Below are 22,109 nucleotides of genomic sequence, written 5' to 3'. Positions count from 1 at the left end.
CTAGTAATCGATTACATCCTCTGGTAATCGATTACCAGAGAGTAAATCCTTTGAAAAACACTTTTTAATTTAAATTACTTGGCCAAACCTTTTGCTAATTCAATTAGGAATTCCCTTCCTAATATACTAGTGATCATCTTGATGTTGTGACTTGTATTCTTGAAGTATTGTCTTGAAGTTAAACTTGAAAAGCCCATTTGCATCAATTGCATCATATCATCATGATCATCATCAAAACACCAAAGGCATTTGCATCTACACCCTCCACTATAACTGATCCACAGGAGATGTACCCTCTCTTGTTCTCAGTCAAACCCATGTAGATGTACCCTCTACTTGTACCACAAAGGATGTACCCCTCCAATGTATTAAGACAAAGTTCTCAGGCGGTTAGTCCTTTGAAATCTTTTGTATAAGGGAAAGGGAAGATTCAAAAGAATTCTCAGACTGTGTCGTTTTGAATTCCTTGACAAGGGAGAAGGGAGACACAAAAGAATTCAGGCGGTTAGTCCTTTGTTCTTTCGGAAAAGGGAGAAGAGAGACACAAAAAGAATTCAGGCGGTTAGTCCATGGCGAATTCTTTTTGGCAAAGGGAGAAGAGGTGAAAAGAATGAATAGCACAAGTTTTCAAGGTTTAGAAAACCAGAAAACTTTGGAAAGCTTTTTGGCACAATGAAGAAGAACAAGTTCAAAGAGATTCAATGATTGGATTTATTTGAAATGCAAAACAAAGCCTTGCTTTTATAGACTCTTCATGTCTGGTCAAGAGAACCATTTAGAAGAGTTATGACTTTTAGAAAAACTTAAAACCAATTTGAAAAAGTCAAAAACCATTTGAAGAGTTACATCTTTTGATTTATTCAGAAACAATCACTGGTAATCGATTACCAAATCAGTGTAATCGATTACACAAAGCTTTTATGTGAAAGGATGTGACTCTTCACATTTAAATTTGAATTTCAACGTTCAAAGACACTGGTAATCGATTACCAAAACATTGTAATCGATTACAGCTTTTGAAATCAATTGGAACGTTGTAAATTCATTTGTAAGCTTTTTGAAAAACATTTTTGCTACTGGTAATCGATTATAATAATCTGGTAATCGATTACCAGATAGTAAAAACTCTTTGGTAAACATGTTTTGAGAAAAATCCATGTGCTACTCAGTTTTTGAAAAAACTTTTTCATACTTATCTTGATTAAGTCTTCTCTTGATTCTTGAATCTTGAGTCTTGAATCTTGATCTTGATTCTTGGAAGCTTGAACCTTGAATCTTGATTCTTGATTCTTGAAATCAAATTTCCTCTTGAACCTTGAAGTGTTCTTGATTCAATCTTGAACATCTTAAACATCTTGAACATCTTGAACTCATTCTTTGATTATCATGAATTGACCTTTGATCTTTTTGTCATCACCTTTGTTATCATCAAAACATCTTTGAATCAATCTTGATTCGTCATGAAGCTTTGCTTCTACACATCCCAAATATAATGCTTAGCATCACTTTTAATTTTATCATTTTGAGCTTTAGATGCTAAGGGAGGAAAAACAGAAGCAACCAAATAATTCACAATATTAGGAAACCAAGGAGTGGGGAAGGAATCAGAAATCTTATAAAGAATGTACAAATGGTCATCCGGAAAATCATCCCAAATGGGTGAATCCTCAGACACATGCTCAATCCTACTCAGGTGGTCAGCCACGAGGTTCTATGCACCACTCCGAGCATGGATCTCCAAATCAAACTCTTGGAGCCAAAGCATCCACCTGATCAATCTAGGCTTTGATTCAGCTTTCTTCAACAAGTACTTCAGAGCTATATGGTCAATATAAACAATAACACGAGTACCAAGCAAATATGAACAAAATTTCTCAAGAGCAAAAACTATCGCTAATAGCTCATTCTCTAAGGTAGTGTAATTTGCTTGGGCAGCATCCAAAGTTCTGGAAGCGTAGTAGATCACCCGAGGAAGCTTGTAAATCTTTTGAGCAAGGATAGCCCCCAATGCATAATTGGATGCATCGCACATCAGTTCAAATGGGGCTGTTCAATCAGGTGCCTGAATGATAGGGGTGGTAGTCAACACACGCTTGAGGTAATCAAAAGCCTCTTTGCACCGGTCATCAAAATCAAACTCCACCTCCTTTTTGCAGTAGATTGGAGAGTGGAAGGGCCACTTTGCTAAAATCCTTGATAAAATGCCAATAAAACCCTGCATGGCCAAGAAAAGAACGAACCTCTCGCACGCAAGAAGGGTAAGGAAATTGTGAAATAACAGCTATCTTTGTAGGGTCTACCTCTATGCCCCTACTGGAAATGATATGCCCTAAAACTATACCTTGTTCTACCATGAAGTGACATTTTTCAAAATTCAGCACAAGGTTAGTTTCAATGCATCTATTAAGAACTCTATCCAGACTATCCAAACATGCATCAAAAGAGGATCCATAAATAGTAAAATCATCCATAAACACCTCTATGCAACTCTCTAAAAAGTCACTGAAAATGCTAAGCATACATCGCTGGAAGGAACCAAGGGCGTTGCATAGGCCTAAGGGCATTCTCTTATAGGCAAAAGTGCCAAAGGGATAGGTGAATGTGGTCTTTGCTTGATCCTCAGGAGCAATATGAATTTGTAAATAACCAAAAAAACCATCAAGAAAACAGTAATGAGACTTACCTGCAAGCGCTCAAGCATTTGATCAATGAATGGCTGGGGAAAATGATCTTTTCTGGTTGCCTGGATCAGCCTCCTATAATCAATGCAGACTCGCCAGTTGTTCTGCATTCTTGTGGGGGATAAGCTCATCCCTCTCATTCTTGATCACTGTGAGGCCTGTCTTCTTAGGAACCACTTGGATTGGACTCACCACTGGCTATCAGAAATGGGGTAGATGATTCCAGCTTGCAAGAGCTTGGTCACCTCCTTTTTCACCACATCTAGAATGATGGGGTTGAGTCACCGCTGTGGCTGCCTCACTGGCTTAGCTCCACCCTCTAAAAGTATCCTATGCATGCAGGTAGATGGGCTAGTACCAAGAATGTCTGCTAAAGTCCATCCAGTGGATTTCTTGTGCTTCTTGAGCACTAGCAACAACTTCTCCTCTTGCTCAGCAGCAAGGGAGGTAGAGATGATCACTGGAAATTTTTTCTTGTCCTCCAAGTAAGCATACTTGAGGTTTACTGGTAAGGGCTTCAACTTTGGTGTAGGTGGTGGCTAAATAGTGGAAGGAACCAGGGTAGGAGAAGAAGAGGAAAGTTCCTTAACCTGTACCTCATAAAGCAAGTCAGAAGTATATGTACTTCTTGCAACATGGTTAGTGCATTCTGACTCTAAAAAATCAACATCGAGAGGTACAACACCTAGAAAATCAGAACCAGACTCAAATTCAAATTTACTCTCAGCATAAAAATCAGATACAGGATCAAATTCAAACTCAGATTCAGATTCAATGCATGAGGAATCACAAGGATGCAGATCAGATAAAAATGGATGTTTCCTACCATGAAGAGAATCAAAATCAAACATATAATCATCAACAATCTGATCAAGTATCTCAGCATGAAAAACAGAATGATCCTTAGATGGATGTTTCATGGCATCAAGAATGTTAAAATGAACAACAATATCACCAAATTCCATAGACAATGTGTCAGCATAAACATTTATCTTGGTTCGGGTTGTTTTCATAAATGGCCTGCCTAAAATAATTGGAACTGAACCATGGGAAAATCCCTCTTCCATATCAAGAACATAAAAATCAGCAAGAAAAATAAGTTCACCAACCCGAACCAACACATCCTCTATGAAACCTCCAGGGTAAGCAACACTTCTATTTGCCAAGTGAATCACCACATCCGTAGGTTGCAAAGGTCCAAGAGATAAAGAATTGAAAATGGACAGAGGCATGACACTAACTGATGCTCCTAGATCTAGCATGGCATTCTCAAATTTGTTGTTCCCAATAATGCAAGGTATACAAAAAGTACCTGGGTCCTTACATTTCTCAGGAATGTGAGGAACAGATTTACCTATCAATGCTGACACATTTCTGCCCATGCTAATCCTTTCATTGCCTTTGAGCCTCCTTTTGTGGGTGCACAACTCCTTTAGAAACTTGGCATATCTTGGAATTTGCTTGATGGCATCTAGCAGAGGTATGTTAACCTCTACTTTCCTGAAGGTTTCCAAGATCTCCTTATCCACTTCTTCCATTTCTTTTGTTGGGAATTGCTCTAGGTGGAAATGGAAGAGGGATAGGAGGCTGCTACAAGTCAGAACTACTAGAAGAAGGTCCACCTGCATGAAAAATTTTGTTAGCTCCCTCATGATCAGGAAGCTTTCTCTTTTGTGCAGCTAGCTCATCCTCTTTTTCAGGTGTAGAATGAAGCTTGATAGGTTCAGGTGTAGGTGCTGCTACTGGTGGAGGCACTTCAATTTGCTTGCCAGACCTCAAGGTGATGGCACTCACATTTTTCGGATTATGCACAGTTTGTGAAGGCAATTTGTCAGAATTTTGGGACTGAGCTTGGTTCAACTAAGTAGCCATCTGCCCCATCTAATTTGTCAGACTCTAAATGGAGGCTCTTGTCTCTTGCTGAAATTGCATATTCTGGATGGTCATTTGCCTCACTAACTCCTCTAAAGAAGGTTGAGAAGGGGCCTCAGTTGCTTGTTATCTTTGTTGTTGTTGTTGCTGCTGCTGCATTGGAGGAGGAACATATGGTCTACTGGAAAGGAGGGACAGACTGTTGTTGCTACTGTTGTTGCTGTGGAGGATTTTCCCATCTCAGATTTGGATGATTCCTCCAACCTGGATTGTATCTATTGTTTGAAAGATCATAATTATTCTGCTATTGTTGGTTTTGCTACTGAGGAGGTCTATTATAAATGTTTGCAGCATAGGCTTCAGGTTGCTCATTAACTCCAGATTGTTGCAAAGAAGGACAAAGATCTGTATGGTGATCAGCAGAAGAACATAGACCACAAACTCTTGCAACAGTAACAGGGGCAAATTTCTGATTTATGGCAAGCTGAGTTACTAGGTTGACCAAGGCATCAAGTTTTCCCTCAAGCTTCTTATTTTCAGCAGATGAAGATGAATCTGTGGCTACATCATGGACTCCTCTAAGGATAATAGCATCATTTCTTGCACTAAATTGTTGGGAGTTGGAAGCCATCATCTTAATCAAATTCTTAGCCTCAACAGGAGTCATATCACCAAGAGCTCCACCACTGGCAACATCAATCATACTCATCTCCATGTTACTAAGTCCCTCATAGAAATATTGCAGAAGGAGTTGCTTAGAAATTTGGTGGTGAGGACAGCTTGCACACAATTTCTTGAATCTTTCCCAGTACTCATACAAGCTCTCTCCATTAAGTTGCCTGATGCCTGAAATGTCTTTTCTGATGGCAGTGGTCCTAGATGTAGGGAAGAATTTCTCCAAGAACACCCTCTTAAGGTCATCCTAACTAATAATGGACCTGGGAGCAAGGTAGTACAACCAATCTTTCGCCACTCCCTCCAGAGAATGAGGAAAAGCCTTTAGAAAGATATGATCTTCCTGGACATCAGGGGGCTTCATGGTGGAACAGACAATATGGAACTCCTTAAGATGCTTATGAGGATCTTCACCTACAAGACCATGAAACTTAGGCAACAAATGTATTAGTCCAGTCTTGAGAACATATGGAACATCCTCATCAGGATACTGAATGCACAAGCTTTCATAAGTGAAGTCAGGTGCAACCATTTCCCTAAGAGTCATCTCACGAGGTGGAGATTGAGCCATGTTCTTAGTATGAAAATTAGTAGCCGAATGCTCAAAATCAGAATGTTCAGAATCATCAACAACAGAATGCTCAGAATGCACAAAATACACGGAATGCTCAGAATGCTCAAAATGCATAGAATGATCAGGATGCACACTATGCCTAACAAATCTATGAAAGGTTCTATCTATTTCAGGATCAAAGGGTTGTAAATCACCTGGATTGCCCCTAGTCATGCACTATATGCAGCAAATCATGTATTTCTATGAAAGGTAAAACTAGGGGTAAAACTACAACTATACTCAAATGATATCCAAATGAGCTGAAAATTTGTGAGCAACACCCTAAAATCATGAAAAGATAGCACAAAAATTTCCAGACAAAAATTCAAAGTCTAACTATGAAAATTGCCTAAGAAAAGTTTAGAAAAATAGGACAATAATACTTAAAAAAAAAACTTAGTAAACAGCTGATTTTTCAAGTTTTGAGAGCCTCAACCAACTTTAGCTGGTTAGGAAGGCATGGGAAATTTTTTTCTACCCCAAATGCATATATAATAGAATTCATTATGATAACCGGAGCAAAAGTTATGGCCGTTTTAAGTTTTGCTAAAAACAAGTTCCCAAATTTTTTGTATCTCTCAAATTCAGCCACACCAAGTGCTTCTGGTATTTTTCACACAAAATATGGATCAAAAGAAACTACCACACAAAAAATCAGCCAAAAGTAACAACTCTAGCTATCAAAACAAAAATCACCAATTAATTAGAAGAAATCTGACACTGTGCAGCACTATTCACAACACTATTTACAACACTTTCTTTTCTGAACTGGGGGCGCCTCTGAAAAACAAAACAGAAAACTAAACAACAAAACTACACACAAAACAACTAAACACTGCAAATTAACCACAAAGACACAAAAACACACAAAAACAAACACAAAAACAAAGACACAAAAACATAATTATGAACCTTTAGACCACTACTCCCCAGCAACGACGCCAAATTTGATCGAGGCAGTACCCGAATCAAATAAACATTAAAATGAAGTATCTATGAAGTGATCCTAGGTCGTCTCTCAGTGAGCAATGATCACACAAACGTTCATAACATGTAATAATGAGACAGTAACGAAATAAGGGGGTTGTTTGTTTTTGTAATTTAAACAACAATCAAACTTGAATTAAAGAAATAACAGAACTAAAACATGTTGTTTCCCCTTGATTAAAAAACAAGTCTCTTATCCTAGGTTACGAGAATATATCCCTAATTAGTTCAACCACTTAATCAAACTTGAAATTAATTTACTAAGCAAAAATTAACACAAGGCTTTCATTATGTGATTAAGCAACACATACACCAATTAATTCCTCTCACATGTCCATTAAGCATGAACGTTAATTAAGCACAGAGACAATTAATCAAGCATTAAGCATGCATGGATTAATATCAGCAACAAACACAGAATAATTGGTGAAGGGTCAAAAACTGATTAGAATTTAATGTTAATAACAGAACCTTAAAGAGAGCTATGCTTATCTTTGCCAGATGGCAGTCCTTATCTTTCTTGGAAGGTACCATGGGATATGGCACTTCCGTACCCTCCTCTGAAGCTTTTTCTTTCCTCTTTTCTCTTGCTTTTTCACTCCTACTCTTTTCTTCATCTTTATTTTTCTCAACTTTTTCTTTTTCGTTTTTTTTCTTTGTCTTTTCCTACCTCTATTTCTTTTTCTTGGTCTTTTATTTCTTTCTCTTCGACCATTATTTGTTTTTCCCTCCTCTGACTCATTGCATCTGTTACCTCCTCGTTTGTTTTCTCAGTACTGTCCTTTACAACAGTTTGTTCTTTCAAGGCCACAATATCCTCATCCTTAACTGCCATACGCTTCTAATTTCTTGTCATCACAACATTACATTCTTCTTTAGGATTCTTCTCTGTATTTGCCCCAAAGCTGTTGGATGACTTCTCTGCTAACTGTTTGGCTAGTTGACCCACCTAGATCTTAAGGTTCTTCAATGCTAACTCAGTGCTTTTGTAATTCGACATGGTCACTTGCATGAATTGAGCCAGGTTTTCCTCCAGTTTGGTAGTCCCCTCTGGAAGATATTAGGCCCTTGTTGAGGTGGCCTATTGGTAGGTCCACCCTGGTCCTTATTGAATTGATTACCAGGGTGTGATCTCCATTGTCCTTGTTGATTGTAAGGACCTTGCTGGAAACTTGAGAATCCTCCTTGGTTGTATCCTTGCCTTTGTTGATTTCCCATGTAACTAACTTCTTGCATTTGTTCTTCAAATGGAATACAATGGCCGGATTCATGAGCACCACCACAAATGGTACAACTTGTAACCTGCAAAATAAAAGACTGTGAAGGTTGACCAGTAGACAATTTAGTTGGCAACTTACCAATTGTTTCTATTAAGATCTCAAGTTTCTTAGAAAGCAACTTATTTTGTGCCAACACAGCGTCTTGTGATGATAACTCCAATAAGCTCATCTTGGTGGGTTGATGCACTCTATCACGTAGAATAGCATGATCACTGGCAGACATATTTTCAATCAACTCAGTTGCCTCCTCAGGGGTCTTCAGCTTTATCTTTCCTCTTGCTGAAGCATCTAACAACTGTTTGGATTGTGGTCTCAGCCCATCTATGAATATATTCAGCTGAGTTGGCTTAGAGAGTCCATGAGTGGGAGTCTTCCTTAACAGACCTCGAAATCTCTCCAATGCTTCACTCAGGGATTTATATGGAAATGTAGAAGCAAGCTTTATGATGAATCAAGATTGATTCAAAGAAGTTTTGATGAGAACAAAGATGAATCAAGATTGATTCAAAGAAGTTTTGATGATAACAAAGGTGATGACAAAAAGCTCAAAGATTAAGAACACTTCATGATAACAAAGATGATGATCTCAAGAATCAAAGAATGAGTTCAAGATGTTCAAGATTGAATCAAGAACACTTCAAGGTTCAAGAGGAAATTTGATTTCAAGAAACAAGAATCAAGTTTCAAGATTCAAGTTCCAAGAATCAAGATCAAGATTCAAGAATCAAGAAAAGACTTAATCAAGATAAGTATGAAATTTTTTTTTCAAAAACTGAGTAGCACATGGATTTTTCTCAAAACTTGTTTACCAAAGAGTTTTTACTCTCTGGTAATTGATTACCAGATTATTGTAATCGATTACCAGTAGCAAAATGAATTTGAAAATGTTTTCAAATGAATTTACAACGTTCCAATTGATTTCAAAAAAGCTGCAATCGATTACAATGTTTTGGTAATCGATTACCAGTGCCTTTGAATGTTGAAATTCAAATTCAAATGTGAAGAGTCACATCCTTTCACATAAAAGCTTTGTGTAATCGATTACACTGATTTGGTAATCGATTACCAGTGATTGTTTCTGAATAAATCAAAAGATGTAACTCTTCAAATGGTTTTTGACTTTTTCAAATTGGTTTTAAGTTTTTCTAAAAGTCATAACTCTTCTAAATGGTTTGAATCAAGGATTTGTTTTGCATTTTAATAACAATCCAATCAATCCAATACAATCCTTTACAAGCCTTGAATCTCTTTGAACTTCTTATTCTTCTTTGTGCAAAAAGCTTTCCAAAGTTTTTTGGTTTTCTAAACCTTGAAAACTTGTGCTATTCATTCTTTTCATCTCTTCTCATTTTTCCAAAAAGAATTTGCCAAGGACTAACCGCCTGAATTCTTTTTGTGTCTCTCTTCTCCCTTTTCCAAAAGAACAAAGGACTAACCGCCTAAATTCTTTTGTGTCTCCCTTCTCCCTTGTCAAAGAATTCAAAACGACACAGTCTGAAAATTCTTTTGATTCTTCCCTTTCCCTTATACAAAAGTGTTCAAAGGACTAACCGCCTGAGAATTCTTTTGTATCCCCATTCACAAAGTATCAAAGGTTTAACCGCCTGAGATCTTTGTCTTAACACATTGGAGGGTACATCCTTTGTGGTACAAGTAGAGGGTACATCTACTTGGGTTTGACTGAGAACAAGAGAGGGTACATCTCTTGTGGATCAGTTCTAGTGGAGGGTAGATCCACTAGGTTCAAAGAGAACAAGGGAGAGTACATCCCTTGTGGATCTTTGCTTGTAAAAGGATTTTTACAAGGTTTGGATGTAGGCACGGGTTGTTGCCAAACCAGTATAAAAACTCTTGTGTGTTTGTCTCCTTCTTCCTTACTCTTTTACTTTCCGCTGTGCATTTTAATTTCCGCTTTTACTTTTGGTTAAGTTTCTCTTCTACTCCTTATTCTCTTAACAATATAGTAAAAGCCTTAGAAGAGTAATTTTTTAATTAGTAAAGGTTTAGGAATAATTAATTCAACCCCCCCTTCTTAATTATTCTGAGACCACTCATTCCAACAGGGAACTGGTAGAATGATGAGATAGCAGGCTTCCCTTCTGCTGTCTTTGACTCGGGGAAGTATTTTTTTAGAAACTTTTCATCCACTTCCTCCCACGTCTTCAGACTATTTCCCTTAAATGAATGAAGTGACCTTTTGACCTCTCCTGCCAAAGAAAATGAAAATAAGCTGAGTCTGATGGCATTGTTTGGTACTCCAGCAATCTTCATAATGTTACAAATTTCTATGTATGTTGCCAGATGTGCATAGGGGTCCTCATTTGGTAATCCATGAAATAAGTTTCCCTGTATCAAATGAATCAAAGAATGAGGATAGTTTATGTTGTGAGGTTGGACTTCAGGACACGCAATACTTGTAAAGAATTGCGGCACTGAGCTACTAGAATAATCCTCAAGGGTAACCCTTTGCTAGTGTTCATCAGCCATGACAGAGGCTTCTGGTAAGTATATAGCTGATTCCCTTGATGATAGTGAATCAGATGATGTAGAGTCAGAAGATTGAGCTTCTTCTTCTAGAATGGAAGCTACTGTCATGTCTTGCAACAACTTCCTTCTCCTCTCAGCTCTATTCCTTCTTAAGGTGGCTTCAATTTCCAAGTCCAGAGGAACTAGGTTTTCTGTTGGAGATCTATGCATACAAAATAATGACAACAATAGCCGTTATCCAATTCAAGAAGAAAACAAATATGAATCAAAGCAAATATTCACAAATAATCAAAGAATAAAGAATAAACACTTAAAGAACTGAGCTAAACTTTCCAAATAGAAATAAGTTCCCCAGCAACGGCGCCATAAACTTGTTCGACATCTGACAAGTGCACCGGATCGTGCAAGTGGTATAAAATGGTAAGAACCGAGTATCGAACTCTCGGGAAACTTGTTTTACTTGGTAAACTGTGGTTCAGTATATAAGCATCTTGTTGTAAAAGGTTTGTGTGGGGTATGGACAAGTATGTAAACTAAACTATTAAAAAGGCAGATCACGTGAATAATGGTGTGTGAAGATAGATAGACAATGTGTCGGTCTTCCTACCAGGTCCCTTATGTTATAAAGGATTTTCTCTACCTAACAATGCTCATGTGTTTTATGTTGTCTCCTGAAATGCTAAACCCCAATGTCTCGTGCATGTTTAGCCTAGTCTTACTCAAGTATCGTCCTCAGATTCCTCTTGTTGGACCAAACTTGAGTAGAACCACATTAAGACATACATACCAACAACTATGTTACCGTACCCCGATCCCTCATGACGATACGATAAACTAGCCCCATCCTATCAAGTTCTAAGGATCAAACCATTTCCCTATGTTGAGTGACCCTAACTATGTATGCATCTACGTAATCAAGGCAAAAGCATACTAAAATGAAGTACTGATAGCACAACAAACACATAAAACATCATCAGATAGATATAAAAGTATTTACATTAAGTACCCCATAGGAAGAACCAACTGAGGATCTAGCTCTCCATAATAGGGAGGCTTCTTTTACAACAAGGAGAAGTGCTCGAGGCCGTACCCGAATCAAATAAACATTAGAATGTAGTAACTAGGAAGTGATCCTAGGTTGTTTCCTAACGAGCAATGACTAACCAAATGTTCATAATATGCTTCGTTATAACAGTAACAATTGGGGGGTGTGTTTGTTTTGTGAATTTAAGAACAAGTAGATTGGAATACAAAATTAATAGTATTCAAAACATGTTGTTTCCTCTGATTCAAAAGCCATTCTCTTATCCTAGGTTATGAGGATTTCACCCCTGGCAGTTAACCACTTAATCCAACCCTAATTTAGTTTACTAAGCGAAAATCAATTTAGGGTTGTCAATATGTGATTAAGCAACACATACACCAATTAACCCCTTGTTCATTAAGCACGAACGTAATTTAAGCACAGAGGTAATTAATCAAACATGAAGCGTGCACAGATTAACAAAACGCATGTGGGTTAATTGGTGAAGGGAAAACCTATAGGAGAGCAACATTAAAAACAGAACCTCAAAGAGAGTTACGCTTCATCCTCAGAGGGAAACAACACTAGAAATTTAGCCTTCCATAAGTTCAATAAAAGCAGAAAACATGAATGAAACTAGAAGCAGAAACGTAAATAAAGCTAAAGGCAGAAAACGTAAATGAAGCTAAAAGCATAAGAAGGAACAAAAACGAAATTGCAATTGAAGGCAGAAAATGGAAAAATGCATTCACGTGAACAGTAATACAAAGCTAAAAACATAAAATCCTAAAACTCCATGCACTCAGCTTTGGTATTTTCTCCTGAATAATAGAATAGAATTTACATGAATCCCAAGGCTACTATTTATAAGGGTCACTCAAAGTCACTGGGCCCTATTACATTATTTTGGCCTAAAACGAAATAAAAATAACTTAACGCAATAAAAAATGAAATTAGAAGAAATCTAATAAAATTGTCTGCTCTCTTCAAGTCCAATCTGGCTCAGCCCAACAACTTATAATTATCCTGAAATTGAATTAAAAACACCAAATAAGTCAAGTGGGCCCAATTGATAAAACTAAATAATAAATTTAACAATTAGAGTAAATCAGTAATTAAATTGGTGACAAAAAGGGTTAAGAAATAGGAGAAAATAATGGCACATCAAGAAGAGAAAGTGAAAGATTGAAGAGTTGCAGGTAGTGGGGATGTCTCCTCAAGCTCTAGAAACCTCACAATCACTCAAAGTCTCATCCAATGCTCCACAAGATAGCTTCCTCTTCAAGCTCAGTTATCTCTTGGTCTCTCCACAACCAAAACTCTAAAAAAAAACTCCACTCTTCTCAATTTTGAGATTCAGCTTTAAATAGGAAATTCTATTTGGATACGTGCACTTAGCGGGAGATGGGCTCGCTTAGTGCATGTAAGTGACTTCTGGCTTAACACCAGTAATGCTCGCTCAGCCAGGAGGTTCAAGCGGTGCGCTTAGCGAATTGATTCTTGCTGAGCACATCATTGACAACTCATCTGCTTCTAGGATCTTCCACGCGCTTAGCCATGATCTGTTGCGCTCAGCGGATGGCTCGCTAAGCCAGAGAATTGGCTTAGCAAGCGGCTCAAAATCAGCACTTCCACCAAACTTGCCTAATTAGCCTGAAATTGAAAAGGAATGATCATTAAATACATAGAATGGGATACTAAGTAATTATTACCTATATTTAAGAAAGAGTAATTTCAACACTACAAAATGACCGTAAATGGGAGGATTTATATACAATTTACACAAGTTTCTTACATAAAAGTTAGTTGTATTATCCGACTAACATTTTCCTGCCCTCATCACTGCCCTATGCAAGCCCAGAGGAGTCACTTTTGATTCGTTATCTTTTGAGAGCCTCAACCCAGCCATTAATTTGGCTTATGTGAAGAAGAATTGTTGGAACCTCAATGACCCCACGGTCACTTTTCGGAGGCCCCACAAGGCTGAGGGCAAGAGGTCTGAGGCTCCACCATCTTCTGCTTTCCCTACCTCAGCCCCTTCTACTTCTCTGCAGCTCCATCTACTCCAGCTTCATCTTTACCAGCTCCAGCTTCAGCCCCAGTTTCTTCCGAAACCTCCACATTCAGCTCCGAGAGTTTATTTGCCATGTTGCTGAGCCTGCATAAAGGCCAAATTATAATCATGCAGAGCTTGTAGAGCTCAGGCCAGCAGTAGCCAGTGCTGAGCATTGAGGAGTTCCATAGTCAGGTGGCCTGGCCAAGAGTCCAGCCTTCTCCTTTGGGAGGGAGTGAGGCCTCCGCAGCCTAGGAGCCTATGCAAGAGGAGGATGAGCCCATCCATCCTGAGCCATTTGTTTATGAGACTGATCTAGCTAGTGCTTAGGAGGAGGTAGCATCACCAGAGCCTGTTCCTCAGTCATCTCCAACTCCAGTTCTTGATGATCCACAACCATCTACACCAGCATCGGTGCCTAATCAGCCCATTGTTCAGGATCCACCAGTTGCACTGGTGTTGGATCTTAATGAGCATGCACAGGATCATTCCTAGGACTTTTAAATTTCTGCATCTTTTGAACAATTTATCTTTATTATGTTTTTAGTTTAGTTTATGTTTCTGTTTTAGCTTTTAAATTTCAGTCAATTTTAAACTTCAGTATGTTTGTAGTTGTTTGTAGCTTGTGAAAAGCATGATTGAGTAGTGATTTGAATGTTATTCATTGGTTTGATTTTTGATGTGAAATTCAGTATTTTTGATTGAATTTAATGAAACAATTGTATGAATTGAGTGAATTGGAATGCATAGATCTTTTGTCTTGAACAAGCATGCAATCATTAGAAGAGAAAGAACATGAAATTAGGATTATGACTGAAAATGTTAGTCGGTTTGTCAGATTGATTGTAAAGGAATGCATTAACCATAACCCAGTGAGAGTGTGATCTTAATTGTGAGAGAAATGACTAACATTGGGTAATGAATTTTGCATGAATCTCTAAATTATGGAATGAATGCATGAATTTGAGGATGATGAAGACCATGTTTTGATTGTAAATAGCCACTTAGCCAAAAAGCTTACCATGTGTATGAATGAATTATCCTTTGCACCCAGTTTGAGCTGAAAGTATGTTTGATTGATTGAACCTTGAGCCTGTGCAATTTATCTCCTGCTACCTTGTCTTAGGTTGTAGGAGATCATCATTCATAGAAAGAATCTTGGTTCAAGGAAAATTTGTTCCAAATTTGGGGGAGTTATGTTTCAAGTCAAATTTGTCCTAAATTTGGGGGAGTTATTGGGTGAAAGTGTGAAATGGTAAGAAAAGAGCAGCACACACAATTCTAAAAAAAACTTTAATTATAAAATAAAAGTGTGTGTGTTGCCATTTAATAAAAACAAAGCTGAGTGTAAAAAGGGGGCAAGTAATAGGGTTGGGAATAAAAAGAAAAAGGTTTATCTATGGATGAATGCTCTCCTAGAATCTAAGCTTTTGCATCCTACAAAAACCATGAATTATTTGCAGCCCAGCCTCATTACAAGCCTAAGAAAATTCCTTTTGATTTAATTTGTGTGTTTATAACTATATGGCATGAGATGAATTGCAAAGGTTGAGATCCGTGTTAGTTGTTGATGATTAAAGAAGCCTAAACACTTGTGCTTGAGTGAAACAATGACCATGAGGCTTTGGTTAATGATCCTTCCTTGATATCTGCCATTCTTACTAGCTTATTTCAGTTGTGAGTCCTAATAAAAATGTTCCTATCTTTGAAAAGCTGCATGTTTTGTGAAGGGCTGTTGATTGAAGCATTTTATGACATTCATTTCATGTGATTGAATTCTCTTGAGACAAGCACAAGTTTTGAATAACCACTGTAGATATTGTCACTTGAGGACAAGTGAGTTGTTCTTTCTTTGCTCGAGGACAAGCAAAACTGTAAATTTGGGGGAGTTTGTTAGTTGTCTTATACGACTAACTTTTGCAAAATATGTATAGTTTTCCCCAATTTATAGTTCTTTTGTAGGAATTGTAAATAAACTTAGTTGTGTTTTGATCTCTGTCATTAAGGTCTCTTTTATTGGAATTAATGTTAAAATCTGTACAATTTCACGTAAAAATGAGCCAATTTCTTGAAGTGCCAAAGTGGCTGTTGCGCTAAGCGAACTTAGTGGGCTTAGTGTGTATCCATTGCTAAGCGCGAGATCAGCTTGCTAAGCGAGTCGACGGTCTCTTGCCAGGCTCAGCGCAGTATTGGCGCCAAGCCTAAATCCACTTTCTCGCGCTAAGCGCGATGGCGCGATTTTAGAGCCCATTTAATGCTTGAATTGTCAGAATTAGGCCAACAAAGTTATTACACTTTTACACAGATAGTATTTGCACACACTCAGAGAGCAAGCCTTGCGTGAAAGGGAAGCTGAGAGGAGGAAGCAATAGCAAGGAGCCATTTGAGAGTGATTTAAGAGTGTTTGAGTGATTGTGAGGTGCCAAGAAGAGGAGAAGGGATCCCCCTTCCTATGTAAGCAGCAATTGCTCTTCATTTTTTGTTTGATTTGTAATTTAGGTCTCCTTGTAATGGATTGCTAAAACCCTAGTTGGGGATTTCTAATGAACATTTGATGTAAATACTTTTCATGTCAAATTAAGAGTGTTTTATGTGTTCATTGCTTCTATCAATCTTCATTGTTGCATGCCTTTGGTCTGATCACCCACTAGTGTGTACTATTAGGGAACTTTAGCATTGGGAAATGTACTATTGCCTTAAAACTTGATAAAGCAGGGCTAAATAACTGCATTACTAGGGATAGAGTGCAAGGTATTAATTTTTCTTATGCTCTGAGTATAATGCTATTTTAATTAAACCTAGTTCAACAAGAGGAATCTGAGAACAAAGTTTAGTTGAATTAGTCTAAACTTACGAGGGGTCGAGGTTAAGTACTTTAGTCTTCAGCATAGAACACAAGAATACTCTTAGTTAGAGAAATATCTTTATATGCATCAAATCGTTTGTTAGAAAGACCCAACGCTTTTAAACCATTGTTGTCTTTTTAATTGCTTACATTTACTGCTTTTTAGCTTAGGATATATTGCATTTTTGTTTCTATTTATGAGTAGCAATGTCTATTTACACAATGCCTGATTCCTGAACAAAAATCTGTCTAATCCACAAGTTCCCTGTGTTTGATACTCGGATCACTCCATTTTAATTTAAAATACTTGATGATCCGGTGTGCTTGCCGGTAACACACGCGACCCCACTTCCATGTTTCGAAAAGAAAAGAGAAGAAGAAGTGAACCATGAGTGGGGCGGAACAACTACAATGGCTAGATTTTTTAATGGCTTGAATAGGGACATTCAAGATGTTGTAGAGCTTCAAAGCTACAACAACATGGATGAACTTATACATAGGGTTGTGAAAGTGGAGCAACAATTGAAGAGGAAATAAACCTACAAGAAGACTTCATACACTTATTCATCATGCAAGGATAAAGAAACTTCCAAGAAGGAGGGTTCTTCTTCACAACATCTTGAAAGGAAGTCTTCAAGAGGTACTTCTCCTACTCAACCCCCTCCCAATAAAACTAGTTCCATTAAATGCTTTAAGTGTTTGGGAAAGGGTCATCTTGCATCCCAATGTCCTAATAAAATGACCATGATTGTGTTGGAGAATGGAGAGGTGGATAATTAGTCATCTAAGAGTTCTCATAGTTCCTCTAGTGAAGCGGAGGATGATGGTTTTCTTCCACCGAAAGAAGGAGATCTTTTAATGGTAAGGAGACTCATGGGAAGCTTGTGCAAAGATAAAGATGATACACAAAGGAAAAATATTTTTCATTCTAGATGTTTGGTGAATGGAAAGGTTTGTTCTCTAATCATTGATGGTGGAAGCTGTATCAATGTTCCAAGCACTAGATTAGTGGAGAAGGTTGGTTTAAAAACCACCCCTCACCCTAAGCCTTATAAGTTGCAATGGTTGAGTGACTATGGTGAGTTGGTTGTGGATAAGAAAGTGTTACTTACATTCTCCATTGGAAATTATGTTGATGAAGTGCTTTGCAATATGGTTCCCGTGGAAGCCAGACATGTGTTGCTTGGGAGACCTTGGCAATATGATAGAGATGTTGCCCACAATGGGGTCACCAATTGATATTCTTTCTTGCATAAAGGTAAAAGGTAGTTCTCTCACGTTTGTGTCCAAGTGAGGTTTGTGTGGATCAAATAAAAATGAGATTGAAAAGGGAAAGAGAAAAGAAAACCAAAAGTAAAAGTCCTTTGAGAGAGAAAAACCAAAAATAAAAAGAAGGCAAAAAGAGTGACAAGAAAGAACAAAAGAAAAGAGAAAAAAAGAGAGATAAACAATTAGCGATAAAAGAGAGTTTGTTCATCAAACCTAAGGAGGTAAAATGAGTGATGCTAGCTAGACAACCAATGTATTTACTCATTCCAAATTACATGTGTTTGTCTTCTAGTGCCCTTGAGGATGTCTTCCCACATGACATTTCCCATGTTCTGGGAGCTTCACTTCCTAATAGGGCCGCCTATAGGAGTAATTCAGAAGAGACAAAGGAGATCAAAAGCAAGTTGAAAGGTTGATGCAAAGAGGATGGGTGAAAGAAAGCTTGAGCCCATGTGTAGTGCCGTTCATCCTAGTTCCCAAGAAAGATGGTACATGGAGGATGTGTACGGATTGTAGACCCTATCCATAGGCTTGATGATATGTTGGATGAACTTCATGGTTCTTCTGTTTTCTCCAAAATAGATTTGAAAAGTGATTACCATCAAATTAGAATGAGAGAAGGTGATGAATGGAAAACTGCTTTCAAAACTAAGTTTGGACTTTATGAGTGGTTGGTAATGCCTTTTGGCTTAACCAATGCACCAAGCACTTTTCACACGACTCATGAACCATGCTTTGAGGCACTTTATTGGAAAATTTGTGGTTGTTTACTTTGATGATATGTTGATTTATAGCTTAACAATGGATGACCACTTATACCATGTTAGGAGTGTCTTGGAAGTGCTTAGACATGAAAAGTTGTTTGCTAATAGGGATAAAAACACATTTTGCACTAATCAAGTAGTGTTTCTAGGATTTATTGTGAGTGCTAAGGGAGTCCAAGTGGATGATGAGAAAATTAAAGCTATTAGAGATTGGCCCATACCCAAAAATATGAGTGATGTGAGGAGTTTTCATGGGTTGGTTAGTTTCTATAGGAGATTTGTCAAAGATTTTAGCACCATAGCATCTCCATTGAATGACATTTTTAAGAAAAATGTGGAATTTAAGTGGGAAAGTGAGCAAGGGAAAGCCTTCAATACATTGATGGAAAAGTTGACAAATGCACCCATTCTTGCTATACCAAAATTTTCAAAATCTTTTGAACTTAATGTGATGCATCCAATGTTGGCATAAGTGTTGTATTGTTACAAGAAGGTCACCCAATTGCTTATTTTAGTGAAAAACTTAAGGGTGCCCATCTTGAACTATTCCACCTATGATAAGGAACTATATGAACTTATTAGAGCTTTGCATATTTGGCAACACGACCTTCTTCCTAAGGAGTTTGTGGTTCATAGTGACCATGAGTCGCTCAAACATTTGAAAACCCAAGGAAAGCTTAATAAGAGGCATGCCAAATGGGTAGAGTTCTTGGAACAACTTCCTTATGTGATTAAACACAAGCAAGGCAAGGCTAATGTTGTGGCCGATGCACTTTCAAGGAGATATGCTCTAATCTCCATGCTTGAAACAAAGATGTTCGGATTTGATCACATAAAAGATTAGTATTCTTAAGACCATGACTTCTCTATATTGTTTGAATTGTGTGAAAAGGGGTCTCGTCAAGGTTTCTTTGTGCATGAAGGATACTTGTTTAAAAATAACATATTGTGTTTGCCTCAAAGTTCCTTACGTGAACTCTTGACTTGTGAAGCTTATAAAGGGGGGTTAATGGGACATTTTGGAGTTGAAAGGACTTTGAACATTTTGCATGAACATTTTTTTTGGCCTAAAATGAAACATGATGTTATCAAGTTTTGTTCTAATTGCATTGTGTGTCATAAGGCAAAGTCCAAAATCATGCATCATGGTTTGTATTCTTCATTGCCAATTCCTACCTCCCCTTGGATCGACATTTCCATGGATTTTGTGCTTGTTCTTCCATGTTTTTGAGTCATTTATGGAAAACATTATGGAGAAAACTTGGAACCCAACTTCTTTTCTCCACCACTTGCCATCCTCAAACTGATGGGCAAACCGAGGTAGTGAATCGAACACTCTAACAACTCCTAAGGTGTTTCATCAAAGGTAATTTGAAAACATGGGAAGAGTGGTTACCTCATGTTGAATTTGCCTATAATAGGGTAACCAACTCTACCACTTTTTTTTCTCTCCTTTTGATGTTGTTTATGGTTTTATTCCTTTATCTCTTGATTTAATTCCCTTACCTAATGATTCTTCCATTTTGAGTAAGGATGGGCTTTCTAGAGCAACTTTTGTTAAGGATCTTCATGAAAGGGTGAGAAATAAAATTGAGAAGAAGATGGAGCAATATACACGTTGTCGCAACCTACCCTTCGGCGGGAGGGCGACGCGAGACTCGCGGGAAGCGTGTTCCACGAAAGGAATACGCGCGGAGTCGCCACCAACGTTTATTTGAGGAAAACGTCGGAAAAATCGGAAAAGATGCGATCTACGAACTTTTAAGTGAAAGGTTCGGGAGTTGTATTTACGCACGGGGAAGGTATTAGCACCCCACACGTCCGCCCCAAGGGACGGCAGCCTTTAATCGAATGTGCAAACATGACTTTGATTTTTATGTTCCCTTTTATGTTCTTATATCCTTTATACCCTTTATATTTTCTCTTTTTTGTGGTCGACAAGGGTGTTTCCCTTTGCTCCTACGTATTCCTCAATTTGTGATGAGGAAATCAGACCTACGTAGTTCTTTCGGAACAAAGTGTTTGGTTAAGTTGTTTTTGTCTTTTTTGTAAAATATGTTTTTATTGAACAAAAGGTCATTTAAGGTGTTGGACCATTAAACGGTCTTTTGATTTTGAAAGGAGAGAAACGTTAAGGCGTTGGACCATTAACGACCTCTTGTTTTTGAAAGGAGAGAAACGTTAAGGCATTGGACCATTAACGATCTCTTGGGGTGGTCGACAAAAGCGGGGCTTTTGCTCCTACGTATCCTCAATTGCGATGAGGAAATCAGACCTACGTAGTTCTTGCAAAAGCGGTAAAGTCACATGTTGATTTTATGCTTTTGAACGGTCCATGTTAACCGATAAAAGCAAAGAGGACCGTTTAAGGCGTTGGGCCTTAAAACGGTTTTTAGTGATTTTTCGGACAAAACTTGATTTGTGAGTTGATTTTAGTCTTAGTTTCACTTTGATTATTAATCAATTCATTCAAGGAAACTTCCAAAGAAAAACGTCCGATTGATTTTTTTTATTATCTTATTCAAAGATATTTTGATTATTTTATTATTATTTTTCAAGATATTTTGATTATTTTATTATTATTTTACTTTTTTTGGTTTAACCGAGGTTATAGCGTGAACGATCGGTTAGATTTCATTTTAAAAGTGATTAAATGAGATTACAACACAAATGATCGGTTGAAATTCATTTTATCATTATTTAGATGAGAAAGCGACTTAAATAAACGGTAAAAGCGCGTTAAAGACGGAAGAAAAGAAATCGAAAATAAAGATGAAAGCTTAAAAAAACAAGAAATGAATTGAAAGTCTCGGATTCGAAAACTTACCCATTGAAGAACGAAGAACGGATGAAGAACGATGAAGAACGGACGAAAACCTTCACGGATTTGCTTACGGAAACATCTCGGAAGCGTTACGGAAGCACCTCGGCTTGGATTTTCTTCACGGAAACAATTTTTTTCACCCAAAACAGCTGAAATACATAGCCAGGGGGCTGAGGGATCCTTAGAACAGCCTCCTTCAGCCTTTTTATAGGAAAAAGGGGGAGGAGGTTGCCGCCCAGCTCGCCCAGGCGACCTTAGCTCGCCCAGGCGACCTTAGCTCGCCCAGGCGAGCTGGGTTGCTTCCTCCATAAGCAACCCAGCTTCAAAAAACGTTCTGGAAGGCCCAATTCAAAATTTCGAAATTGCTATTTGCACCCCCCCCAATTTTGATAAGTTCACCCCCCCTCTTTCGTAATTTACGGAAAAGTTACGGAAGCATATAGGACTTGATTTTCTTCTTTTTTTCTCTTCCGTCTCACCCGTATTAAGTTAATTATGCTTATTTAGAGTTATGGGAATTTTACGGAAGCATTACGGGTGTCCCGGAAGCCCCGGAATCCCATTTTTCAACAAAACGGGGGGTGTGGTGGCCATCTAGCTCGCCCGCCCAGGCGAGCTAGGTTACTTCAATCTTAAGCAAGAAATTGCCCAGAAACCTCTAGAAGGGCCCAGATTCGAAAATTACTGTTTGCACCCCCCATTTTACTAAATACACCCCCCTTTGGCTTTTTTTGG

At 38.0% G+C, this 22,109-nt stretch overlaps 1 non-coding gene across 1 annotated transcript; it reads left to right on the top strand.

Moving 5' to 3' along the window:
• The first annotated feature begins 5,314 nt into the window (after positions 1-5,314).
• On the top strand, positions 5,315-5,421 carry LOC114394299. The gene has a single exon (XR_003662705.1). It is a non-coding gene; the product is annotated as a small nucleolar RNA R71 (small nucleolar RNA).
• The last annotated feature ends 16,688 nt before the right edge of the window (positions 5,422-22,109 follow it).

This window comes from Glycine soja, chromosome 17 (genome assembly GCF_004193775.1).
Source record: "Glycine soja cultivar W05 chromosome 17, ASM419377v2, whole genome shotgun sequence".
Classification (NCBI taxonomy): Eukaryota; Viridiplantae; Streptophyta; class Magnoliopsida; order Fabales; family Fabaceae; genus Glycine; species Glycine soja.
The sequence above is the reverse complement of the archived record's forward strand: the minus strand, read 5'-3'. Positions and strand labels throughout refer to the sequence as shown.